Source organism: Protopterus annectens, chromosome 9.part0 (genome assembly GCF_019279795.1).
Source record: "Protopterus annectens isolate FY-2018-M chromosome 9.part0, PAN1.0, whole genome shotgun sequence".
Taxonomy (NCBI): Eukaryota; Metazoa; Chordata; order Ceratodontiformes; family Protopteridae; genus Protopterus; species Protopterus annectens.
This window is the reverse complement of record NC_056743.1, coordinates 1531599942-1531627878: the sequence shown is the minus strand read 5'-3', so window position 1 is coordinate 1531627878 and position 27937 is coordinate 1531599942. Positions and strand designations below refer to the sequence as shown.

The 27937-nt window shown below is 42.8% G+C and overlaps 1 protein-coding gene across 1 annotated transcript in view; it reads right to left on the bottom strand.

Annotated features, from left to right (window-relative positions):
* LOC122812163 (protein SON-like) overlaps nucleotides 1-27937 on the bottom strand; it is a 230913-nt gene that overhangs the window by 810 nt on the left and 202166 nt on the right. The window lies entirely within an intron of this gene.

Here is a 27937-nt window from a genome sequence, read left to right as displayed (position 1 = left end):
GACGTCACCTTTGAGGTGTCTGTATGAAGCTGAGTAGGTCATTACTTATTTCATCCTCAAACATTCACTAAAGTTAGATCTTGATCTTTACCAGACATTACGAAACAGAGCTCTGCTTGTTGTACAGTAAACTGGAAAACACACTCTACAGGGAGCTTTATTGGGTTGTTGCAGTAAACAGAGATGAAGCCCTGACTACAGCCCAATCAACATAGCACCAATACAATTAACAGCATTGGCAACTGAAGATGTATATGGAGAAGGAAAAGAATGTAAAAGTGATACCTGCTCTCCTCTTAGAGGGAAGCAAAGGTGCACATCAGGCATGTTTACCACCACAGTAACCCTGGTGAAGACTCCAAAAGAGCAGTCCACTTGAGAGATGTATGGTTGCCTAAAGGGCCATATTAGCTGCAGAAGCAACTGAAGACCCCATGTTGCACCCATTGCATACTCCTGGAATTCTTAAGAAGATTGCAAGGAGTGTTTAGTGAGCAGACAAAACCTCTTCTGATAGCCGCCTATATGATGGCCATGTAGTAATCCACTCACACCTGTGAACATTAAACAGGCAAGGGTCATGGTAAAAAGTGAGGTCAGCAGCTGCTGGAGGAGGAATCTTATATACATAAGGTACAGTTTGTAGAGTTAACTTCACAATGATTAAACCACAACCTCTTTCAAAAGGAAAGTACAGCTGTGTAAAATTTAACCATAACAATAATGTCCTTCTCTTCACCGTTACAGTACTCATTACAATAGGGATCCCCTGCCAATGGTGGCCCGAGATAGTGGGCTACGTACAGGCTGGTTTACTAAGTCCTTTGAACATGTGGGAGAAACAGACATATGCAGGTTTTGTGGAACCGAATTGGAAACAGTCACACACCTTATTGCTGGTTGCGACTCTCTAATGGCAGAGGGACTGTATACTGAAAGGCATAATAATGTGGCGAGATTGTTACACTGGAGATTGTGCAAACATCATGGTATCGAAGTGGCTGAAAAACACTGGAAACATGAGCCACAAAGAATCATAGAAAATGATTAAGTTTACATCACATGGGATCACCCAATACCAACAGTCCAAAAGATAGATGCTAGAAAACCGGACATAGTGGTCCAAGAAAAGAAAAGATGACAAATTAGCACTGATCACTGAAATAGTCACACCTAGTGACTGTCTCTGTACTCAAGACACAGTAAAGTCATAAAATACCTCTATCTGCAGGCAGAAACAAGAGCCATGTGGAAGAAAGATACCCAGACAGTTCCAATAGTTGTAGGAGAAACTGGTCTTATAAAAAAGAATTTACAATCATATTTAGATGAGTTACCAATTCATGTAACACCGTACGAATTGCAGGAGGAATCATTACTGGGCACATTACGGGTGCTGCAAAGAGCACTTTTGGCTAACATCAGACTGAAACAATACTAATTTCACGAACTTTAATTGTTCTTCAACTACGGAATGGGGTCCATTTTCTGTCATGGTATTAGAAACCCAAAAGACTTGGAGAAATTAAAAAGGGAGAGACCACTGGGTTAGTAGAAGCCTCATGTATAGTCTCGCCAGGAGAACTATTGTAATCGGTGCTGCCATTGATCCTAGAAGTTGAAGGACTGCCCGAGCTGAAACTTTGTCCTGATACAGATTATCACCCGGAGTTGGGACCCCAGTCTTTCTAATCTGTGACATGGAAAGGAGACTAGGCAATACTGAGCATTTAAAGTTGCTCCTATGAATTCCAGAGTTTGAGGAGGAGTCATCTGGTATTTCTCCTCGTTTACTGAGATCCATAAGCATTTTGCTAGTTTTAGAATGTACAGTGTAATGTAAGGCAGTAACCAGTAGATGCTTGGTGGGGGCAGTAAGCAGCCAATCTAAATACAGAAACACTCGGAATCCTTGCAGTCTCAAGTGAGCTGTTACCACTGCCATGCATTTGTTGAGCACTCTGGGGGCCATAGAGAGTCCAAAAGGCAGTGCTCGGAATTGGTAATGACTGGCTCCCGGCTGGAAGTAAAGGAATCTTCTGGAGCGTTTGTCCATTTTTATGTGGTAATATGCATCCTGAAGATCTACTGAGCACATCCAATGGTCTTTCTCCAGGAAGGGTAGGACATACTGAACCATGACTATTCGGAATTTTAAACGACTGACAAATTTGTTTACGATGCTGAGGTCCAAGATTGGCCTCCAGTCCCCCGTCTTTTTTGGCACTAAAGAACCCAGAGTAAAATCTGGATCCTATTTGGTCTGATGGGACTGCTTGGATGACTCTTTTTAAGAGCAGCTTTTGAATTTCTTCAACTGCTGCTTCCCTTTGACTGGGTGGAATGTCGGGAATGTGCCTTAGCGGCCTCAGGCAAGTAGTGAGGGGTGAGTGATAACCTCTGGCAATTATAGCTTGCACCCAAGAATCTGTGATTAACATTTGCCAAGCAAGGTGGTGCAGAGAAAAACGTCTCCCAACTGCTTCAAGAGGAAAGCAATTGGGCCACTCTTCAGGAGCGCTGATGGGGCTGTCCAGAGGACAAATCTCTGGATCCCTGATTACTGGGAACCCCTCTGCCTCTGTAGGGGCATCTTCCAGATTAGTTTGCCCCACTGCCCTGGGGGTAAACTCACCACGTGTGTCATGGAAAGGACCTTGGCACTTCTTGTGCCACATTTTTCCACTCCTCTGATTCCTGGAGTAGGATCGTTGGGAGGTGGAAAAATGTACACCCACGGCAGACAGGGTCTTGCCATCCTTTTCATGCCTGGCTAATGTGTTTTTCACTTTGGGGGCAAAGAGAAGCTTCCACTGGAGCGTTGAGAAAGGGAGGGAGGAGGAACGGAATGGCTCCATTTATGTAGCCTCCGAAAAGGGAGTTTTCAGAAGACCCTTAAGGATTAGCTTATTTTTCCTCTCATTTAAAGTGCAGGAACTAAAGCCCTTACATATGTCGCATGGTGGTTTCAGAGAAATGCGGAACATCCAGGCAGTAAACACAAGACAGATGAGTGTCAGAGTCTGGCATTTCTCTATTACATTTCCCTTTTTATCAGCCATACTGGAACAAGGTTCTCGACAGCAGTATAACACCAAAAAACAACTGAATGCCAGTTGAACAAATGAGAACAGGGAAATAGAAAATATCAATTTTTTTTTTTACATATATAACAAATAGTTAAGAAAAAGACACAAAAGGGGAAAGAAGAATACCAGCAACGGTATTAAGAATTACCTCAGACGGTGAGATTGAGGAAAGGAAATGGCCTGTACCAGCGATGACAAGAAGAGTACCAAATTTGTTAAGAAAATGGAAAGCGGCACTCAAACAACTATGAAAACATTAGTGACTAAAAAATAAAGGTAAATTATTATAGTTAAACCAGAAAAGCTCAAAAGGTTTTGAAGTAAGGAATTCTGAATGACTTATCTGAGAGCTGGCTTGACAAATCTTGACATCTAAAAGTGGCAAACGAGATCCGAGGTAAAAGGGAGAGGAGCACTATGGGTAAGCTTAGCTCAAGATTTTTTTTGGGTAGCGTGAGGTTGTTATAATGTCTGACTCTGTTCCGAGGACGGAACCAACACCCATCAGTAAAGAATGAAGATTAACAACATCAACTTAGCCTTAGTATCATCAAGTAAAGGCTGAAACCAAAGCAAAGAATAATCATCGTAGACCCAAAAGCAGCAGTCCTAGAGGAAGAATCTGCTGCATCATAACTACACTTGATGGAATGAAAAACCACATGTGAGTAAGTCCCTAACAGGGAAAGAGCAGAGGTCTTCCCTTCAGAGTCTGGAAGATCAGAATTTACCTGACAGGTCTGGGAAAGAATAGCCAACATGTGCATGGACATACGAGTCTGATAACTAACAGCCCTAAAAGCAAAAGTAGTACAAGTATAAACCTTTTTTCCTAATATTTCCATGGCTCTGCTATCTTTATCAGAAGACAGCAGCTTTTCAGACGCTAGATACATCACCGAAGGGTCATCAGAAGGGCACTTCCGAAGAAATTTAGTCCTCACAGTCCTCAGGCACCCTATAAAACCTATCAGGTTTCTTGGGGGTAGGGGGGCTGGGGGTCAGGAGCCTTAGAAGCATTTGAAAAGGCATCCAACAAGGCAGCCAAAACAGGAGGGACAGCATAAGGACTGGGAGAATCCATCTGCAGGAGGTCATAATACCTTTTCTATACTTCAGAAACTTGAGCACAACCCCATTTAATAAACTATCATTCTAGAGAATGAGTCCCCAAAATAAATTTCCTCAAAAGGAGCATCAAGACTAGTAATTCCCTCTTCCTCAGACCCATAATCTAAAGGAGAAGGAATCTGAGAGGAGTAAGCAAGGGATTCCTCATCTGAATCTGCCTCCTCAGAGGAATCCTGTTCTCTGGGACTTTTAAGAGTAGTAGAGGACAAAGAAAGAGCTGGAACAAAAAGTACAGTTGTGTACACTTACCATAAATGTAGATGTTCGAGTGTATTCACTGTTGCAGTCATCACATTTGGGTTATCTGCTTGCAGTAGCCCTCAGTCGGCCTGATTATCAAAGTCTTGGGTCCTGCGTCAGTTGCTGTCTCATCTTCCATGACGTCAGGTAGTCAGGGGTATAAAGCATGCAGCAGACGCCATTACATCAAGTTTTGCTTGCCCCAGATATCAGGTGCCCCCATAATGGGAAGCAATTAAATATAAATATGCAAGGTTATACCGCCAAAAAAAAGCAAATACACCAAAAAGCTTTTAAGTAGAGTAAAAGAGAATAGAGGTATAGCCAAAAGAAGTCAGAGGGCTGGAGGGAGGGTAACCAGGACTGCAACAGTGAATACACTTGAATATCAACATTTATGGTAAGTGTACACAACTGTACTATGTTTTTCGGGTTTCACTGTCGCAGTCATCACATTTGGGTAGATTCCCAACGCTAAGGATGGGTGGAGAATTTAGATAGCATTAGGACCAGTTATAAATCCCTGTAAGACTGCAGTGGCAAAACCAGGTCTGGATTTAGAGAAAACAGGCAAATGGTAATGCTTGGTGAAAGTATGTACAGAACTCCAGGGAAGCAGCTTCTAGGATGTCCCTGGTAGGGACACCTCTGAGAAAGGCTGTAAAGGTAGACGCAGCCCTGGTTGAGTGCGGTCTTAACCCCTGTGGGATAGGTTTTCCATGGTGCTTACAGCAGAAATGAATGCAATGGCCTATCCATTTAGAAATGGTTTGCTTTGAAATGGCCTTCCCCTCTGTCCCTGCAGCAAATGCCACCAGCAGTTGTTCAGATTTCCTTTGAGGTTTAGTCTTGCCCAAGTAAAATCCAAGTTGTCTGTGCACATCTAAGGAGTGCAGTATCCGTTCCCCTTTGTTCTGTTGATTGGAAAAGAAGGTTGGCAAATGAATGGACTGATTAAGATCCACACTGGATACCACCTTGGGCATGAAGGAGGGGTTGGGTCCTAAGGGACACCCTGTCCGCATTAAAGATTACGAAAGGCTCCACTGCCATAAGGGCCTGCAATTCAGACACCCTTCTTGCTGAAGTAATTGCTAAAAGGAAGGCTGTTTTCCAAAAAGGAATTTTAACTCTGCACTTGCAGCTAGCTCAAAAGGAGGTAGTGTGAGTTTTTCCAATACAAAGTTAAGGTCCCAAGCTGGAGTTGGGACTCTCCTGGGTGGTCGTACGTTTTTGGCCCCGCTGAGAAACTTCTTCAGCAGTGGATGAGAGAAGAGGGGTGGTTCTGTGTTGTAATGAGCTGAAATGGCTGAGGTATGAATTTTGATGAAGGAAAAAGAAAGGCCCTTGTGAAGCATCTCAGTTAAGCATTGAAGAATCTGAGGTAAACTGGGCGCTGCTGTGCCCCACCCCTTGAGTTTAGTTCCAGGAACAGAATCTTTTCCATTTTTCAGCATAAGATTTTCTAATACTAGGCCTCCTTGCTTCCAAAATGACATCCAACACTTGTTTACCGAGGAATTGTAACAGAGAGGTCAAGCATTTGGCCAGGCTGCCAGGTTCAGGGTTTGAAGCAGAGTATGCAAAATCTGGCCCTCCTGCTGGGACAGCAGGGTAGGGGTCTGAGGCAGATGCCATGGTGCCAGCAGTGACACACTGTGCAAGAGGGGGTACCCAGTGTTGACGTGGCCAGTCTGGTGCAATCAGTATCGTCCTTGGTTTGTCCTGTTTGATCTTTAGTAGTACTTTGGAGAGGAGAGGCAGAGGAGGAAAGGCATAAACTGATAGATTTTTCCAGTTGAAGGACAGGGCATCCACTTTCCAAACATGTTTGTGGGGAGTCCTTGTGCAGAATTTGGCCAATTGGTAGCTCTGGGGGGGGGGGGGAGGCAAACAGGTCTATATCTGGGCCCCCCCATTTGTTTATCAACATGTTGAAAGTCTCTGGTTCCAGTTTCCACTGGTGTGGGTCTATCAGATTTCTGCTTAATTCGTCTGCCAGTGTAGTTAGCTTTCCTGGCAGGAATTGAGCATGTAAATGCACTTGGTACCTCAAGGCTGTGTTCCACAGAGCCATGGATAATCTGCAGAGGGGGTATGAATGGGTCCCCCCTGCTTCTTTATGTACCACATAACAGTGGTGTTTGTTCGTCCTTACCATTAATTGTCCTGGAAAAATGTGGTCCTTGAAGGCTGTCAGAGCATTCTGTACAGCTAACATTTCTTTTTGATTAATATACAGCTGAATTTAACTTGGGTTCCATTTTCCCTGAATGCACTTCCCTGCCAGGTGAGCCCCCCATGCATAACCTGATGCATCTTTTAGGGTTTGGGGGGGTAGAGTGAATGGTAGTCCCTTGTTTTGGTGGCAGGCCTCTGCCCACCAAAGGAACTCTAACTGTAGGCAAGGTACGACAGGAATCATTGCTTCTAGATCCTGAGAATGTTGACACCATAGGCTTTTTAGATACCATTGTAGTTTCCTCATATGCAGTCTTGCATATGGAATTAGGAGAATGCAGGAAGCCATGAACCCCAAGTCTTGCAGTATTTGCCTTGCAGATAGCAGGGTTTTTGTGGCCATTAGTCTGAAGTAAGCTGTCAAATGAATTTGTTTCTCTGGCGTGAGGAAAGCCATCTGGGAAGTTGTGTTTAAGCTTGCTCCCAGGAATATAATTTGTTGAAAGGGTACAAGATGTGATTTATTTTCATTTATGGTGTATACCAGACAAGTTGGCACCTTTTATACAAACGCCACATGATTCAAAAGTATGTCCTAGTTTTCTGCCTGAATTAGACAATTGTCCAGGTATGGGTATATTTGAATATTTCTTTTCCTGCAAAATGCAATGACTGGAGCTAGGCACTTTGTGAATACCCTGGGCGCAGTAGATAAGCCAAAGGGCAGTGCAGAGAACTGACAGTGCATGTAGCCTGCTTTGAAGCGTAGGTACCTTCTGCAAGATTCCCTGATTGGGATGTGCAGGTAGACTTTCCTTAAATCCAATGTTGCCAACCAGGCATCCTTGCCTAGCATAGGAAGTAACTGGTGAGTCAGCATCTTGAATTTTGGGATCACCAAAAAGGTGTTTGGGATAGAAAGGTCCAGGATGGGACGCCATGAGTTGTCTTTTCTGGGCACCAGGAAAAGTCTAGAGTAGAAATCTTGTCCCTTTTCCTCTTCTGGTACAGTTTGAATAGCCCTTATGTTTAAGAGAGAGAGTACTTGCTTTTGAGCCTCTGCCCACTGATTTGGGGGTAGATCTGGCCAGCCGTTTGGGGTTGGTAACATGTCAGTGAAATCTGTATCCTTGGGAAACTATATTTAAAACACATTTGTCCTGGGTAATCAGTTCCTAGTTTTTTGTCTGCAGAGCAATCTTTCCCCCTAAAGGAGCAGTCAGTTGTGAAGGGCTTGGAAGTTTTAAAGTTAAGTCATTGAGACAGTTTACCATAGGGGGAGTCTTACTACACCCTGATTTGGAAGTGGGAGCCCCCCACTGCTTAGTCCTGTGCGTACCTTGGTACTGAAGCTTGGGTGTTCTGCTGGTTCTGGGTTTGGACTGGGTTCAAACTGAGAAGGCCTGGAAGAGGCAGGAAAGGACCAATTCTTAGAAGGCCAATGCCTACTAAATCTTGGAGGCTGTACCTGTAGGAAATCTTTAACAGTTTGCATAGATTTAGCTTTTTCCTCAATCTTTTTCAATACTACTACTGCTTTGTTGTCATACAAGTGGTCCTGATTTAAGGGAGCATCCAGCAATTTCGCTTTAACATGAGCTGGCAAAGATTGCTCCTTAAGCCAAGCATGCCTAAAGTACAGACCCAGTGACAGCAGCCTTGCAAGATGCCTCTAGTGAATCAAAACTACATTGCAAAGTATGTTTTCCAACTTGTTCAGCAGAATGCATTAAATCCTGTAAATCCTTATTTTCAGCACAGTCAGGAATCAATATCATTTTCTGTTTAAGCAATTCAATATGCTACTGATACTTTAACATATGAAACTGGCAGTTTAAGGCCCTAATGGCCAAGGTTGCAGAAGTGTATACTTTCTTACCCCATCTATCCAGCACCCTGAAATCTCTATCAGAGGGGTAGGATTTTTGGCACTAGTAGTCTTAATACCCTTGGGTCCCTGTGAAATGGTCTCAGGATCGGCAGTAGGATTTTTGAAAAGGAACTTGAGAGTCAGGAACCCTGTAATATCCATCAGGTTTTCTGGGAGCAGGAAGAAAAGAATCAGGGGCCAAGCTAGATTCCGAAAAGGCATCAACAATGTCTAGTACAGGGGGATAGCTAAAGGCCTGTGTTGGGGCAGGAGTAAAAAATCCCTAAGCCTCTTTTTAGAATCAGAGTAATCCTGACTTTCCCAGCGGAAATGCTCCCTAAGAGTTTGCAAAGGTTCACCAAAAGAGAAATCCCTCTGGAGGGGAAGCAGAGGAAATAAGAGTCCTCTGCATCAGAATCCTCATAGGTAGATAAGGGTAAATTCCTGGTCATCAGAGGAAACAGAAATTTTAGAATCCTGATCAGAAGTATCATAGGCAAATTCAGTCTTAGGTCTCAGAGGGGGAAGGTTGGCTTCCCCGATCAAAGTAATAAGGTCTTCAGCCATTCTTATTTGTTTTTTAGGCATAGAGGCCTGACTATGCAGTATGGGCGTCGGTTTTTTAAGCATGGTTCGAGTTTTAGGCCTTGAAGAAGAAGATGGCGTTGGTTTAACATGCAGGTCAGTAGGCCTGAATACACCCTCAGAAGCTGATGCCTGCACAGCGGCTCCGGACCAATCCAAGGTAGAGACATCCGCAGGTTCCACAGTTGAAGCATCTTGCAGCATACCGGACTCCGAATGGGTCTCAGTAGAGGCCTGCAAATTTGAAGTAGCGGGTATCAGGGGCTGCGAAAGCACCTCACTGAGTACCAGCGAACTGGTGACTAGCTTAGAATCGTCGTCGGCAGCTTTGGACCTAGGTGGCATGTCTCTCTATCTTTGCGTTTTTTCGGAATGTCGGTAGTCGGATTGCTTACCAAAGACATATCTGGATAATTGAACAGAGTACCAAAATATTTAGAAGCGTAAATATACTGACGAATTGTTCGCTGTTTAAATAAGGCACAAAACCGACAGCAAGGTTTTTCGTGGTCAGGGCCTAAACAAGGAATACAGTACGAAGGAAAATCTTTGAGGTATTTACTTTCCACAAGAAATAAAATTATTGACTTTTACTGTCATTGGTTTAGAGCAAGAAAAAAAGTTTCCCCAACCGGGTACTTAGCTTTAGTTTAAGACTTTGGTTCTGAAACTCGAAAATGAAAATTTCAGGAGTCGCCCGACTGGCACTTGCGAACTGCCTCTGCTTTGGGCACTGCACGGCAAGAAAGACTGATGTAATGGCGTCGGCTGCATGCTTTATACCCCTGACTACCTGATGTCATGGAAGATGAGACAGCAACCGATGCAGTACCCAAGACTTTGATAATCAGGCCGAATGAGGGCTGCACTACAAGCAGATAACCCAAATGTGATGACTGCAACAGTGAAATACGAAGAACATCTCCCTAAGGAGATTTCAAAGCCATCAAAGCATTACACAATCTGAGTAAAATTTTGCCATTCACTCTGCAGGTCCTTAAGAGCTGGAGTAATATGTTTAGTTTTCTAATTTATGGGGATGTCTGCCTTATAAAATGTAGAAGGCTCTAACCCCAGACGGCATTCAATAATTGTAGCAAGAACTTTATCTCGGACCAAAATTTGAGGAACACTCCTAGGCCCATGGGATATAATCAGCCATCCCTCCCCTGAACATCCGATGCGGACATCTGCAAGGTTTCCAAGGTTGTGCATAAGGTCAGATCCCTGCTGGCCTCCAAACTGGTCACATCTGAAGAATCCAAAGCTGAAGCCAGGCAACATCCAATGGATGCCGGACAGCAGAAGAATCTGGCCTAGATTTCTTAGCCGTATTCTTCACTGACAGCTGCCCCTCAGAGCAAGAAGTTCCTTCTATTGTGTCTTTAGCCAAGAGTTTAAGATACTGATTCTCCAGACAAAGCCAAGGCCAGATGGATTAAACAAATGTATGGTTGCGGGAAGCAACAAGGCAAAACAAACACTGCTCATGACAGTCTTTATGGAAAATCTGTGTCCCATACTAGCATTTACCCTTCTTCGATGACGAAGTCCCCACAAGCAACAAATAATAAAAAGATGAGCTAAGATACAATAAACCCCAATGGGGCATTTACCTGAAACGGCTTGGAGAAACAGCAAAGGAAAGGGCAGACAATCAAGAGATGGCGTTCGGACTGGCAGCAAAGTTATGAGGTTGGTACATCCTAACATCACCATTATGCCCTATGCTACACAAGCATATCTGTGATGTATGGCACACCTTAAAGTAACCTACAGGCTTTGGTATACTGGCTGGACATCAGGTCGCCCTTGGCAGGGGATCCCTATGGTAACGAATACTGCAACAGTAAAATGGAAGGCCATCAGTGTATCACTTTTTCCTAAACAAGATCTTCTTAAAAACTTTCTAAAATTTAACACTATATTTTAACAAGAAACATTTCAAGTTAAAGTCTTCAAACTTAAAAAAAAAAAAAAAAAAAAAATCCAGACACTTGCAAAAATTTCCAACTTGCCCCAAATGCCAAAACCACCAGATTTCCATGCTACAGCAGCTGCCATCAAAAACCATATAGGTTCATAGTTTGGTACTAGGCTATCAGCCCTAGGGCCTATACAAGCCTAGCCATAACAATTCCCTGGCTATTTCTATCCACACTATTTACTTCCCTGGACCCCTGTCTAGCAGGGCGACTGACGTAATTCCCCGGGGTGAATTTCCTTTCTCCCATCCAATCGTTAAGGTTCCTTTTGAAGAGGGCAAAAGGGGCACTATGCTTGACATGTATGGGCAATCTATTCCAGAGTCTGGGGAGTCTCTGGGTCAGGAACCAATCCCTCTAGCATGTTTTGCTTATTGTGATGACAAGGTTTAGATCACTGGAGCGTGTGGCTCTGAGGGATTGGGATTTCTTTAAGTGTAGCATGTCCAACAGCTCTGGGTTTGACATGGCCTTGTATGTTAAGCAGAGATCGCCTCTGAGTAGACGATATGTGACAGAGTATATCCGGAGTTTTTTAAGGCGGTCAGCGTAGGGAATCTGCTTTAGGCCTGTAATTCTTTTAGTGAGGTATTTCTGTGGCCATTCCAGTTGTTGCAGCTGTCTTGAGCGGTACATACCAAACGGGGCATTGTATCTATAATGGGTCTAATGAGGAATGAGTACAGTGGGACAACTACCTTTTTTCTGGATGAAAAGCCCTTAGTGATGAGGTGTGCCACATAGGATTTCCTGACTGTTGTGGCGATGTGGTTATCGAAGGTGAGACCACTGTCCACCTGTGTCCCTAAGTCTCTTATCACACTTTCGGTGTTTTGTGTACTGCCACCTATATGGTAATTCACGGGTACATGTTTTTTCCCCAAAGGGAATAACTATACATTTCTTGGCAATGAGCTTGAGCTCATGGCTCTGGCATCAAGCATCTGTTTCTGTAAAGCCCTTTTGTAGAGTATCCACATAATTTGGGGATTCAATAATGGCTCCCAGTTAGCAGTCACCTGCAAACTTTGTTAGCCAGAGTCCCTTAGTGTTGGGCCTGTACTTCAGAGAAGTAGATGCCAAACAACAGCGGTCCCAGGACTGAACCCTGAGGTACTACACTTGCCTGGACTACTTTTACAGTGTGGGTTCTATCAGTAAGCCAGTTAGCAACCCATTGGGGGACGTAGGGATTAATGCCCAGCTTAGTATGATTCCAGAGTGGTGGATGGTGTCAAAGGCCTTGTGGCAAGGTCTTACCCTTGCCCATGGCTCTGGAAACTGATTCGAAGAGGTCAAGGTTCAGGAGACAAGATCGGCCCTTCACGAACCCAAACTGGGTGGGGTCCAGTGTTTGAATGTTGCCAATGTATGTTTTTAAGTTACATGATAATACGCTCCATGGCCTTGCAGGTAAGGCTAGTCAGACTGATGGGACGGTAGTTTCCGGGATCCAAAGTGGAGCCCCCCTTGTGGAGTGGGATAACTGTAGCTCTGCGCCACTCAGTGGGCATGAAACCTAAGGTGAGGCTATGATTAAACATGACACTTAGGTGAGGTGCCAGTTCATATTGTAGTTCATGTAGTACACAGCCGGGATGTCATCTGGTCCCATGGATGCTGTATTCTTAGCTTTGTAGTGTGCGTTTTTTTACCTGTGTGGCCATTACCGGTATGTGGCAATCTTTCGGTATTGAAATGGGCCATTTAGGGGGTGAAGTTGGCACTGAATCGATCTGCCAGGATATTGGCAATATCCTTGGCAGTTTCAACTGGTTGTGTTGGGTAACAGTCACCTTCTGTGACTAAGTTTTTCTTCCTTCTGCAGTCCCATTCTCTGCAGTGACCAGCAGTTCAAACATGAATGGAGATTGAGAGTACATTAACTGGGGATATGTGTGAAGTGTCATGTACGTCCATGGCACTCAAATGAGCTCACTAAGTGCATGAAGCCAAAAAAGAAAAGCTGAAGGAGACCACAATTACAGTACCTTACTTGTTAATGGAGTTACAATAGCATGTGACCCTAATGCCGGTGGCACTCATCACACATATGTAGACAGATTATACTGGTTCTTTAAATTCAGTGTGCCTAGCTTTATTACTCTCCTGATCACTCACTGCTACCAATTAGAAAACATGCTCAAACTAAAACACAGCAGAAACAAACAGTCAAGTGAAGTTAGCAGCTCTCATGACTCAAGACATATCCCATAAGATCTTCCCAATTTCCATAGATGAACCTTTTTATAATCAACTTCTTCCTTCAAGGCATTTAAAAGCAGTACAGCAAACTCTCCCAAAAGCCTATTTGCAGTCTAAATAAAATCAACACTACAAAATTCAAATTATGTCCATGCTGTTATAACTCTACAGGAAAACTTTCACAAGTGTGCTTCTCCAAAGCTACCCAAGCCTTTCATTGTTAACATAATACATCTCTCCAAGGCTTCATCGTAACTATCTCCTGCCCCAAGTAGTATCCAGAGCTGTACACAATAGTTAAACCCTCATCAAAAATGTGCAAACTAGCAAGACATCTTCTGGTAGTCTAGACGCTACCTCCCTCCATTCAATCATCTCATTGCTGAAATGAATAATGCTTGATACTACAAGACTCTCATCCAATACTTAATAGTAAAACATGCTTAGCATTTTTCCATTAAATCTAATTTTTCATCCACTAGCCCACTTTTCCGGTCTCAATAAAATTTCCACATGTTGCCCTCCTCTCATTAAGACAACCCAATTGGCATCCATGCAGAAAACAAATGTCTAATTTCAGTCTGAAGCTAGCTAATAAAGCCTTGGGGGAAGAAAAGGAAAGTCTACAAGGCAAATGTTCTTAGGGACTAGGACAAAGGTATTTAGAACTGAAAGGTATAAAACTGGACTCCAAGTGCCCTACTTATTGGGTCCTAGAAAAATTCTAGAAGCATTCTCTTTGCTCGGTAGGAGAATACACTATATTGTTCCTTGGGAAACATATCATAAGATTTGGGGAAACAAGTGCACTTTGAAGTTTGTAGCTATGTTTATTTTTAGTACCCATGCATCTGATGTTATCTGCCTCCAAAGATGTAAACAGTTGGAAAAGATTGCCTGCAAGCTTGGAAGGTTGGCCAGACTGGGTGCGTGGGTGGGGATGAGGTTCAAAGATAGTCGAGCACTTTTCTTATGAAGTGAGGATCCTTCCCATCCATTCTTTCTTCAAGTCCCCCTGCCATTTCTTTTCTTAAATTACTGTTTTGCAGATTGCAAATGAGAAGGTCTGGGCCTTAACATTTTCAGGAAAATGTTGATGTCTGCCCCAGGAATTTTCTGTGCATCACTGTCCTTATGGCTGCAGCTCTAAATACATGTACTGCACCCATACACACATTTTATTTTTAACATATTAATTTATCACAAGACATAGCCACACACACAATAAAAGAAATACTTTTGTCCATTTACATACATTATACACATGTTGCCTTTTTTTACCACTGTCATTCAAAAATTACATAACTTACTCAATTCCTGCCTTCCCTTATTCTTCACTCCTCCTAATTATTATTATTATGCATGTATTGCTCCCACAAACTCCATTCCTATGTAATTTGAACCATCCTTATCCTAAAGATCCATTGTCCAAGTTCTTTTCTCTCTTAAAATATTCAATACTTCAAATACAGTTGGTTTAGATTTTGAACTGCCTTTCTGGCAGGCAAGTACAGACATATGCATGTGTTACTGAATCCTTAGCAACTTTGGGACCAAAACTTACCATATTAAACAAGAATATGGTTTCATGCCTGAGGCAGAAAGGCCAACTACTAATTTTTGAAAGTCAGCATAAACTAAGTAAACACTGTCATGAAGTTCAGGCAGTTAATTGCTCAAAAAGCTAACGTGGATAAGGCATAAAACCTTCTTCACTTACCTTCATATAAGCTTGGTTGTCTTTTTCACTAGAGACAGCTTAGCTACAGAAAACATTTTAAACTACTGCTCCTGTACATAGAAGTATCACCTGGATCACATGTGGAATGCCTGAAACAAAGCTTTTTTTTTGTGCAAGTAGTTAGGAATCCAAAAACACCTGCAGCATTAAAAGCATCAGCCAAAGCGCCAAGAATCAGATAAAGAGTCAGGGGCTTTGAGGAAGCGGAGAAATTCATAAGTTCATTTGAGGTTCAGAAACTTCTGTTTTAGTTGTAAAATTAAGCAGATATCACAACACCTGCCATCATAATTGTCCCCTAGAAACAAAACACATGTCGTATGGGTGTCAGACAGCTGCCTTCCGCATTCTATGAAGTTCTGTGGATGTTACAGGACAAAAGTGCTCAATTAAATTACTGTTGGTTCCTACTGGCAATTTGGTGGTTTTATTTTCATTCGTTACATCTGTCCTGAAGTTATTTTTTGATGCAACTTTTTACAGAAAAAAAGGAAACTTCTAATGGAGCACTTATCTGCCCAAAAACTGTATTTAAAAGCAGAGTGCCAATACTGAAGCCACTAGGTTGACAAGATGTCTGATGAAGTGAACAAACAGCAAGAAATTACCATATTCTGGTACCTGTACATACACCATCATACTCGTAAATGTAACTAGACATGTGAGAAAGGAACCCAAAGCTTTATTAGCCTGGTCAGATATCTTTGCCAGACTACATCCCCATATAGCTAAATGCTACTGCAGCATTAATCTAACAAACATCTAGAAAGTGGATGGAGACTGGAGAATGACCATAAAAAAAGTGGACCACTTCTGTTTCCTCACCATGAGTTTTCCAGGGACTATCACATTTGAAAGAATTGCCATGCCAAAAACTCCCCTGCATCTGGATTGGATGTTCAGTTAATGTGGGTCAGAGATTCAAGCATCTGCTACGCAACATTTTTTGAGTTATTCTTTAAGAAGGATGCAGGGTCAGGTGTTCTTAAGGGATAGGATCCAACATTCAACAGCAGGGACTTGCCCTCCTCTGTTCTCAGGAATTCAGTAATGTATGAGAAAATGAGTACTCAGACAAACACCAAGTATCTCCTAGCATGAATGATGGACTTGTTCTTAAACTTACCCTGTCCTTGAGGGACACAATGAAGAGTTCCTTTCAAATGAATACTAGGAATTTTGAAATTCTCCTGAATGAACTAATAATCACTAGAACTGTTTTCCAAGTTAAATACCTATTGAAAGGATCCAAGTGTGTCTAAACCAGAGCTGATATCCCAAGGAGGTGAAAGAATTCTCGGTGTATGAAGTAATATTCCCGTAAGGAACAGCTTAACAGAAGTGTTTGCTAAGAGTGGATCTAGGGGAAGGCAGGCCAACACTGCACAGGCAGGCATATTAAAGGAAGATAACAGACGTGCTGGGGTGGGGTGAGGGTGGGGGATCTAACAGACAAGTCACATATGATAGGCACGCACATAATGCATTTCTGCAACAACCTGATAAATCACTGCAGCATCCTCTATCCAGACCTATATATCCCTCATTCAGTAGGTTATATTTTTAGTGTGCCTTCTATCATTTTAGTTTTTCCAGAGCTCCTAAACTTCTACAACTACACACACTGATACACTACTGAGTAGGTACCTAGGATCTCTACCACCATTCTTACCATCTCTAATACATTACAGCCCCATCTACAGTTGTGATTTACTTTCACCCTTACATTTTCCAACCTGCCTCCTGTAAATCGTGCAGTGCTCTGTCATACACCACTATCTTCGAAAATTATTATGTTGTTTCTTATTTAAATCATGCTGCTTTCCTTTCTATAAACTGCTTTTCTGCAAATGTTTACACCATCATTTGTAATGCACTTTTCTAAATTGACTGCTAGCAGTGGGTTTTCAGCTGTACTCTCCTAATACTTAGAACTGTTTTATAAAAAAAAAAAATCGTTACAAATCTCAACCATTTTCAATAACTCCTATGCTGTACTAAAACAAGTTTTTCTTCTGTTTTTCATTTACCCATTCTGCAGACTTTTTTTTTTAAATCAACTCAGGAAGCAAGTCGTTACTCACAAACATGAGCATAAAGACTTTCCCCTTAACAAAGCTTATGTATAAAGTACAGTACAAGTTATCCTTGTACTGTTGGGTTCAACACTGTTCAGTGAAGCACTTGCTGCTGGAGGAACGCAATGACCCTCCAACTTCTATGGTGCTCTTTATCCTGTTGATATCGATTCTAAATGCAAAAACTACCAGTAATCTAACACTGCCTTCCCTTGCAAAAAGCTTGATTTCCTGACTAGCACTGCTAAACTGTCCCAGTTCTGGTAGAATTAAAGTTTCCTTACACACAAGAAATTTTCATTTTAGCCAAACATTCCTGATTAGCAAATGCTGGTTATCTACCAGTCTATTCAAATAGAACACTTGCAGTAGACAGTCAATTATCCAAAACGTCAATTAGCTTGTGTGTGAAAAATATTCTTTACTGTCCACTGGAATCGCTGAATGGGTGAAAAGTGTATTCCTGAGTGCAGAAAAAAAAAAAGATTTTAGAAGTTTTTTTAATCTGGTTCAATTACATGTTTGATCCGAACAGTCTGATTACCCAAACTAACCTAGGTCCCATTTAGTTCAGATACTTGACACTACTGTATTATGAGAAATGAAAAAGTACAGTTTTGTACCTACCATAAATGTAGATGTCCGATAGGTATGCATCTGCAGTCATCACAAATGGGTTGTCCTGCCTCAGGCAGCCCTTCGGTCGGCCAGATTCCAAAGTCTGGGTCTGGCCTTAGCTGATGTCACACTTTCCCCGACGTCAGAGCGTCTGGGGTATAAAAGCATCAGACGACGCCATCTTCCTCAGTTTTTCTTGCCCCAGATGCCAGGTGCCCTCTAGGAAGGCTAAATTTGGAGAAATGCAATAAATTCCAAACATTTGCAAAAAAAAAAAAATATATATATATATATATATATTACCACAGAGGGGAAGGAGGGAGGGTAAACCTGACTGCAGATGCATACCTATCGGACATCTACATTTATGGTAGGTACAAAACTGTACTATGTCCTTCAAGGATGCATCTGCAGTCATCACATATGGGTAGAATACCATAGCCAATCTGGGGGTGGAGGTACTAAGTAAAGGATGGTGTAGCTAAGATATCCTGCAGGACTGTCGTAGCAAAGCCTGCTCTGGATCTGGTGTATAAAGGTAAATTGTAATGCTTGGCAAATGTATGCACGGAGCTCCATGTAGCAGCTTCTAAAATGTCCTTGGTAGCCACCCCTCTTAGGAAGGCTGTGGTGGTGGCTGTGGCTCTCGTGGAAGGAGGTCTAATGTTTGCTGGCACAGTTTTTCCATGAAAGGAGCAACAAAAACGAATGCAATTTCCTATCCATTTTGAAATTGTCTGTTTGGAAATTGCTTTTCCTTGTGCCCCAGCAGCATATGCTACAAACAATTGGTCAGTCTTTCTGTAACTTTTAGTTCTGTCCAAGTAGTAGCGCAATTGTCTGTGTATGTCCAGGGTGTGCAGAAGTTTCTCCCCTTTATTTTGTGGTTTTGGGAAGAATGTAGGCAAGTGAATTGCTTGGTTCAAGGATACCCTGGATACCACCTTTGGCATAAATGTAGGATTGATCCTCAAAGAAACTCTGTCTTGATGAAAGATAAGAAATGGCTGCACTGCCATTAAAGATTGTAACTCAGATACTCTTCTTGCTGAGGTTATGGCTAGAAGGAATGCAGTTTTCCAAGACAGAAACTGTAGATCCGCCGATGCTGCTGGTTCAAATGGAGGAAGTGTTAGTTTTTCCAGCACAAAGTTAAGGTCCCAAGTAGGTAAAGGTGGTTTCCTTGGAGGATTGATGCTTTTGATTCCTCTTAGAAACTGTCTTAGGAGAGGATGCGAGAAGACAGGTGGATTAACATTGTATTCTGCTGAAATTGCTGAGGCATGTATCTTAATGGAAGAGTAAGACAGGCCATTGTGGAACAATTCTGCCAAGTATTCCAGTATATGTGCCATGTTCATCACTGTCACATCTAGGCCTTTTGCTGTGTTCCAAGTGTGAAATCTTTTCCATTTTGCTGAATATGCCTTCCTTGTGGAAGGCCGGCGAGATTCCATAATAATATCCTTCACTCTCTGAGATAAGTTATCCTGAGGAGGAGTCATGGTATTTTCCAGGCAGTTAGCTGCAAGGTTTTCAGGTTGGAATGCAGAGTCTTGAAATTGTGCTGCATCAGTAGAAGTGGCCATAGGGGGAGAGGCCATGGTTTAGTCTGTGACATGCTCTTTAACAATGGGTACCAGTGCTGCCTTGGCCAGTTTGGGGCTATCAGAATCACTCTGGGCTGCTCTGCCCTGATCTTCAGTAAAACCTTGGTCATTAATGGGAGAGGTGGGAAAGCATAGACTGTTAGAGCTTTCCAGCTGAAAGAGAGAGCGTCCACTTTCCATGCTTGTGGGTGGTATGTCCTTGAGCAGAATGTCTTCAGTTGATGATTGTGGGGGGAGGCGAACAGATCTATTTCCGGCCTTCCCCATGATTGTGTTATGAGTAAGAAAATGTCTGGGTGCAGCATCCATTCGTGTGCATCCATGGTAGTTCTGCTTAAGCTGTCTGCCAGTATATTGTCTTTCCCTGACACGAACTGGGACTGCAGCTGTATATTGAGTTTCAAGGAAAGTTCCCATAGATTCATTGCCAGTCTGCATAGAGGGTAGGAATGGGTGCCTCCTTGCTTGTTTATGTACCACATAACTGTGGTGTTGTCTGTCCTTATGAGCAGGTGGCCTTGATGAAGGAAAGGTTTGAAGGGCTCGATTGCGTGCATCACTGCCAGCATTTCCTTTTGGTTTATGTGCATGCGCAGCTCTCTTTGTGACCATAGCCCTTGGATACATTTTTCCTCCATGTGTGCTCCCCAACCTCGGTCTGAAGCGTCCGTGGTGATGGTTTGGTTGGCTCTTGGTTTGCTGAAGGGCAACACGCTGTTCGACTGGCAGGCTTGAGCCCACCACAGAAATTCCTTTTGAAGGCATGGAATGAGTGGGATCAAAGTTTCTAAGCTGTGACTGTGCTGAGTCCATACACTCCTTAGGTACCATTGTAATTTTCTCATATGCAGCCTTGCTTGCGGAATCAGAAGAATGCAAGATGCCATGTAACCCAGGGCCTGCAGGATTTTCCTTGCAGTCAGCTGAGTTTGTCTTGTCAGATTCTTGAAGTAATCCGGTAGTTTTTGTTTTTCTTCTGTGAGAAAGGCCATTTGGGTGGTTGTGTCTAGATCCGCACCCAGAAAGGTTATTCTTTGGGATGGAACAAGTCTTGATTTTTGGATGTTGACTGTATATCCCAAGGCCTGTAGTAGGTGGATGGCATAGTCCAAGTCCTTTAACAAGATTTTCTTGTTGTCCGCTTGTATAAGGCAGTCGTCCAGATATGGGTAGATTTGAATCCCCTAAAGTCTGCAGTGTGCAATTACTGATGCCAGGCATTTCGTGAATACTCTGGGCGCAGTAGATAAGCCAAAGGGCAATGCTGAGAATTGATAATGCTCTGACCCTGCAAGACATCTGAGGTGTCTTCTGCAACTTTGTCGAATAGGGACATGCAGGTATGCCTCCCTGAGGTCTAGAGTCACCAGCCAAGACTCCTTGCCCAGCATGGGAAGGAGTTGCTGTAGAGTCAGCATTTTGAATTTTGGCACAATGAGGTAAGTATTCAGTGCGGACAAGTCGAGAATAGGCCTCCATTGATTTTCTTTTCTTGGAACAAGGAATAATCTGGAGTAAAATCCTTGGCCTTGTTCTGAAAGAGGTACCTTTTCTATGGCTTTCATTTGTATTAATTTGGTAATTTGCTTCAAAGCCTCTGCCCTCTGATTTGGTGGCAGGTCTGGCATTCCTTTTCTTTTTGACAATGTGTGGAAATGGAACCTGTATCCTTTGTCTATTATTTGCAGTGTCCATGTGTCCTTTGTAATGTTGTGCCAATTTTTTGAGAATAAAGAAAGTTTTCCGCCCAAAGGTGCTTCTAATTGAGCCCTGGTCGGCAGAGTCAAAATAAAGTCATTGAGTCTATCCTGGTGTAGCAGTTGTGGTTCCTGCACTACGTCTCTGGTTGGGAGGCTGCCACTGACGGCCTCTGTAGGAGCCTCTAGCTTAGCCTCTGGCACGCCTATTCCTGCCTCTCTGAGATCTGTCCGAGTCCGGAAAGGACCAATTCTTAGTAGACAATTTCTGCTGAATCTCGGTGGTTGGACTTGCAGAAAGTCTGATTGTTTGCACAGATTTTGCCTTTTCTTCAAACTTCTTTAAGACCTCTTGAGCCGTGGAACCAAATAATTTTTGCTTTTCCATAGGAGCATCCAAAAGCTTAGCTTTAACATGGTCTGGTAAAGATTGTTCCTTCAGCCAGGCATGCCTACGTATAACTGCACCTGTCATAGCTGACCTACATGAAGCTTCCAATGCATCATAACCACACTGCAAGAAATGGTTACTAACCTGCTGGGAGTTATGTACCAGATCCTGAAGGGATTTGCGATCAAAGGGTTCAGAAGAGGACAGTTTCTTATGCAATTCATCTAACAAATACTCTTGGTACTGTATCATATGAAATTGACAATTTAATGCCCTCATGGAAAGAGTTGCAGAAGTATACACTTTCTTACCCCATCTCTCTAAAGCTCTGGACTCCCTTTCAGAGGGTAGAGGGTTTTTAGCAGTGGCAGCTGCCACCCCTTTTGGGCCCTGGGAAATTGTTTCTGGATCAGCAGAGTGGGCCTTGTATAGGTGAAGATGTGAATCCGGGACCCTGTAGTACCTATCAGGTTTGGCAGGATCCGGAGGGAGAGAGTCAGGGGCTGTACTAGCATCAGAGTACACATCAATTACATTCAAAACAGGAGGTATAGCTAAAGGCCTATGCTAAGGCAAATGTAAAAAGGTCCTTAATCTCTTTCTAGAGTCAGAGAATTCCTGACCCTGCCATTGAAAATGTTCTCTCAGAGTGCAGTGTCTCTCCAAAGGAAAACTCTTCAGGAGGGGAGGCCGAGGGAATAGATTCTTCAGCATCAGAATCCTCGTAGGCCGAATAAGCCTCCTCCTGGGGGTCTGACAGAGCAGAACCATCATGAGGAGTAAGGGTCAGAGGGCTCAACCCTGGGCCTTTTGTCTGGGGGTGGTTGAGAGCCCCTGTCCGGATGAGGTTGAGAACCTCTAATGAGATAAGATCCTCTGCAAGACTAAGAATCTGTGAGCCAGTAGAAGGTCTCTGAGAGGCAACCTTGGGAGGCAAAGCTTTAGTAAGTTTAGCAGCTTTAGCCCTGGAAAAAGCCTTAATGGACATGGATGCAGGGGGTCTGGCTGCACCACATGCAGGAGTAGACTTGTCTAAAGGAATGGTGTTGGAAGGTTCCTGGACACCGGTTTCAGTAGGTAATTCAATAACCGACTCGGCCGGGGCCTCCGGGGCCGAGGTAGTCGGTTGTGTGGTTTCGGTAATAGGAAGTACCAAGGACTCGGGTTCAGCCGAGACAGAGACACTCGCGGTAGGCCTGACTGTGGTTTGAGCCGAAACCGCGGCCCACGTGTGTCAGTCCTTGTCCTTCCGTTTTTTAACTAAATGCGAAGTCGGAGTCTGACGGCATTTTGTAAGCAAAACTAGCCCCAAAGAATTCCTCTGCAAACTCCGACCGATGTCTAAGAGTTCGTCGGTTGAAGGAAGCACAGGCTGAGCAGGCCGAGACGTCGTGGTCTGGGCCTAGGCAAGGGAGGCAGTAAGATTGGAAATCCTTATGAGGTATTTGTTTCCCACAAGTTAAACAATTAACTTTATCTGACATCGGCTGAGGCAAGAAAGAGTCCCCAATGGGGTACTTAGCTTTTTCAAAGTCTTCGGTAGCTGAATCACAGGAGCTGGCCGACCGGCACTTGCGAACTGCTTCTGCTTCGGGCACCACAAGGCAAGAAAGACTGAGGAAGATGGCGTCGGCTGATGCTTTTATACCCCAGACGCGCTGATGTCAGGGAAAGTGCGACGTCAGCCGAGGCCAGACCCAGACTTTGGAATCCTGCCGACCGAAGGGCTGCCTGAGGCAGGACAACCCATATGTGATGACTGCAGATGCATCCTTGAAGGACATCTAACAGTTTTTTCTTAGGTACATAGTACTGCTCCTGCAGAGGACATAGCTCCACTCTGCTCCCCTACTCTATCTCCAGTTTCCATTCACCACACTAAGTCCACATTTTTTACTCTACAAAGGTACTCACATTTATTCCCAAAAAACAAACATCTCAACTCCTCCCTCACACACACACACAAAAACCCATTAAATTACTACAGAATAGCAGTCAATGAAATCATAATGATCCATCAACACACTCCAACTCTATCCTTTCAACATTGACACTTCACAACTAGCATTACAAATGCCAATACTTGCACTTACCCACGTCTACCTTGTCCAACCCTCCACATACTGTTGCAGTATACAATTTGACAATCATACCATCCCTATATTAATCTACACCTATAGATTTCAAAATAAAGTACCAATTTCAACCCCGTTTACCACAAATTTAAAAGCAAACAAATATCCAATACACGTGATTACACACCATGTCACTGCTCTTCTAACACTAGCAAGGACATAGACCCGAACAAAAGACCAATTCATACTACTACATCCCTTTTAAATCCATCACCTCTTACTTATAACTAACCCAACTACAAAGTTGTAAAATATTTTGTACCAATCTAAGCAGCATATGTAATACACTCCCAAAAGTTCATGCTTGGATAGTGAACACTCCCCTGACATCCTAGTTGCCACAAAAACGGGTGATAATGAAAAAAAAATAGTACCACAAGAGGCTACACAGAAAATAAAAGGTATGTGGTGTAGCAATAATTTATAAAAACACATGAAATCTCTCCCTACCGTACCTTAGTTTCACAATGCAGAGCTACTAATTACATCCCTTAAATAAACCTGCACAAAAATTACACCAAGGTCTTTACAAGCCACCATGTAACAATACCTCAACTTTACAAAATGTTCTTTACAGGATTGTCACTTTGCCAGTGAAACTTTTTCCAGTGTTACACAGGAAAATAACTGAGACAGAAAAAAGCAAAGGAGTTTACCAGAAGAATTTGGAATATCTTGGACATGAATCGGAGTATGGAGCTGTGAGATGCAAATGAACAACAAGACCAGTAACAATGAAACTGGTGAATAAATGTGAGATTATAAAGCAATCACATTTATGAAATATGGCTTTACAAAAAAAGGACTCTGGTTCACTTTGTTAAACTTGTCAGGGGACTGAAAAGCTTACATCCCACTTCATGTCATTAATGTTTGGAAGAACACTAAAAGGAAAGGGGGGTGGGACTAAGCAAAACAATTTTTGTTCCTAACAGTATTTGTATAAAACATTTCATAATATAAATTGCATGTTACACAGTAAAGCATTTTCAGTTAGTGCTGTATGTGATAAAAATAAGTAAGCAAGTACCGTTTTTCTTCAGTTTCAAGATATGTAGTCATAATGTAAAAAGAGAAGGCTGGACAAAAACAGGTTTAAGTTAATATGCTGTAATCTTCAGTTGTTCAGATGGGGATGGCGTGTAAAAGTGTTCAGATTAGAACATGTTGAGCTGATATGTTTTTTCTTACTTTTGTATATGTGAATGTCTGGATTAAGGCCCTTTGCTTACTCTCATAACTATTTTTGTGTAAGCAAATAAGCGAATAGTGAATGTAATAACATGTGCCTCAACACGGATAACCTTAATTTTATGTTCAGTAATGCCTGTGTGTCCAGCTGCCGATTTGGGACTTCTCCTATCAGGAGGGTTAAGCACTATTTGAAGATGCACACAGGTTTGTGCTCGTTTTACATTAACAGGTTCTTTGGATGTGCTTAATGAAAACACATACACAAAAAAGTCTTGGAAAATGTGACAATTTTCATTTACTTTTGAACCTAACTGTATAAACGATCAACATGCCAAACATAAGTAGGTGCACGTAACACAAGCTAGAAATACATGTTTAAAAAAAGCTAACATGCATAACAGATGGGAATGACTTATAAGAACAACATACCTGATTAAGGTGAGAGAGAAAATAAGAAATGTAAGAGATCAAACAAACTTTGAAAACGGGAAAAAAAACTAGCTGAAAAAATTAAGCAGTGTGAAACAAGATCAGGAAAAATTTGAAGAAAATGTATATAAAGATATTGAGCATAATAGGAAACCTTTTTATATGTACAGATGCGGAAGGATTAAAGACAAAAATTGATAAACTGTGTAGATTCTAAAATTTATTCTCAGACAACAGATTATAGACATATTTACAAAATGTTATGCAAAACAGTTTGGCTTTGCAAAGAGGGTGAGAAGTTGTCCTAGTAATATCTAAGTAAAGAGTTATGTAAAATCTTACCATAACCATAGATGTCCTTCTCTTCTGTTGCAGTATTCTGTACAGATGGGTTTTCTCCTCTTGCCACCCAAACGTCTGGCCAGCATACAAAAATTTGCAGTCACTGCATGGTGTGTGGGACGTCTGATGTGGCTAGCTGAGCGTGGGCCATAAAAGTAATGTTTGCATGCTCTAGTCCTCAGAACAGAGCGCCCCAGTGGAGACCAGTCCCAGAAAAGGTAGTGCAAGTCATGTGCCATCCAAGAAGGGAAATGCCTGTTATGGGGGGGGGGTAGAAGGCAGGGAAGGAATACTGCAACATGGAAGAGATGGACAGCTATGGTTATGGCAAGATTTAACACAATTTGTTGTGTAAAATTTTACCATAACCACAGATGTCCTATTCACATGTTGCAGTATTCTGTACAGATGGGCGAGTACTAAACTCACTGTGACGAAAGGGGTGGTGGCCTAGTAAAGTTTTCCAGGAATCCATGGAGGATAGTTCTGGCAAATCCATCCCTGGACTTGGAAATCTGGTCTATTTTGTAGTACTTGGTGAAGGTGTGTACATAAGACCAAGTGGCTGCCTCAAGGATAGTGGGAGTGTCCAGGCCTTTTGAAGAAGGCTCCAGATGAAGCCATTGCCCTAGTAGTGTGCGCTTTAACACTGCCTTATAAAGGTTTCCCGTGGTGTGTGTAACAAAAGGTAAACAGCCCTGGAAATCCAGGCTGAGATGGTTTGCTTAGCTACTGCTTTCCCCACGGCCCCAGGGTGGAAGGAGACAAACGATTGGTCAGACTGCTGTCTGCGCACATCAATGGAATAAAGAAAACTCTCACTGTCCCCCCTGTGGGTTGGAAAAGAAAGTGGGGATGGCTTGGTTTAAGGAAAGCTCATTAACTACCTTGGGCATGGAAAGATGGATTGGTTCGGAGAGTTAGCCTGTCTCCTTGGAAGATGAGGAAAGGTAGAGAACAGCCATGAAGGCTTGCAACTCAAACTCTTATAGCTGAGGTTAATGCCACCAGCAGAAAGTACAGTTGTGTACCTACCACAAATGTTGATGTTAGAGTGCATTCACTGTTGCAGTCATTACACTTGGGTTACCCTGCTGGCAGGCTACCCACAGTCGGCCTGAACTCCAAAGTCCTGGTCTGGCGTCGGTTGCTGTCACCACTTCCCTGACGTCAGTGCGCCAGGGGTATATAAGATGCAGCAGATGCCATTTTCTTCAGTTTTTCTTGCCCCAGACGTCAGGTGCCCCCAAGAAGGTAGGCAATACATATTGCTTATAAAAACATACAGTTAACAATAAAACAATACCTTCATCTACAAGCAAATACACCACATAGGTTGTATAGGATAGATAAGTCCCAGCAAAGAAAGGGGGATGGAGAGTGGGTAACCAGGACTGCAACAGTGAACACACTCGAACATCTACATTTATGGTAGGTACACAACTGTACTATGTTCATAGTGTTTCACTGTTGCAGTCATTACACTTGGGTGGAATCCCAAAGCTGAGGTTGGGCGGCTGGGTCTAAATACGATTAGGAGTGGCTATGAGGCCCTGCAGAACTGCAGTGGCAAAGCCTGCTCTGGATTTAGAGTAAAGAGGTAAGTGATAATGCTTGGTAAAAGTGTGCACTGAACTCCAAGTTGCAGCCTCCAAAATTTCCTTGGTTGGTACTCCTCTGAGAAAGGCTGCTGAGGTGGTTGCTGCCCTGGTAGAATGGGGCCTAATATTCTTAGGCACTGACTTGCCATGCTGTGCATAGCAGAAACGAATACAGTGTCCTATCCATTTTGAAATGTCTGCTTTGAGATAGCCTTTCCTTGTGATCCTGCAGCATATGCTACAAACAGTTGCTCAGTTTTTCTGAAAGCTTTTGTTTTGTCCAAGTAGAAGTGTAGCTGTCTGTGTATGTCCAAAGAGTGCAGAAGTCTCTCCCCTTTATTCTGGGGTTTTGGATAAAATGTTGGCAAATTAATGGTTTGGTTAAGAGCCACACTGGATACTACCTTTGGCATAAATGTTGGGTTTGTCCTTAGAGAAACCCTGTCCAGATGAAAAATGATAAAAGGTTCCACTGCCATTAATGCCTGTAACTGAGACTCTTCTTGCTGAAGTTATTGCTAGGAGCAGAGCAGTTTCCCATGATAAGAATTTTATATCAGCTGTATTGGCTGGCTCAAAAGGAGGCAGTGTGAGCTTTTCTAAGACAAAGTTGAGGTCCCTTGTAGGTATTGGTGCTCTCCTTGGGGGTCTTATGTTTTTTGCCCCTCTGAGGTACTGTCTTAGCAGTGGATGAAAGAAAATAGGAGGTTCCATATTGTAATGAGCTGAAATGGCAGAGGCATGGATCTTAATTGATGAGAAGGTTAGGCCTTTGTCCAGCATCTCAGTTAGGTATTGTAAAATCTGAGGAATAT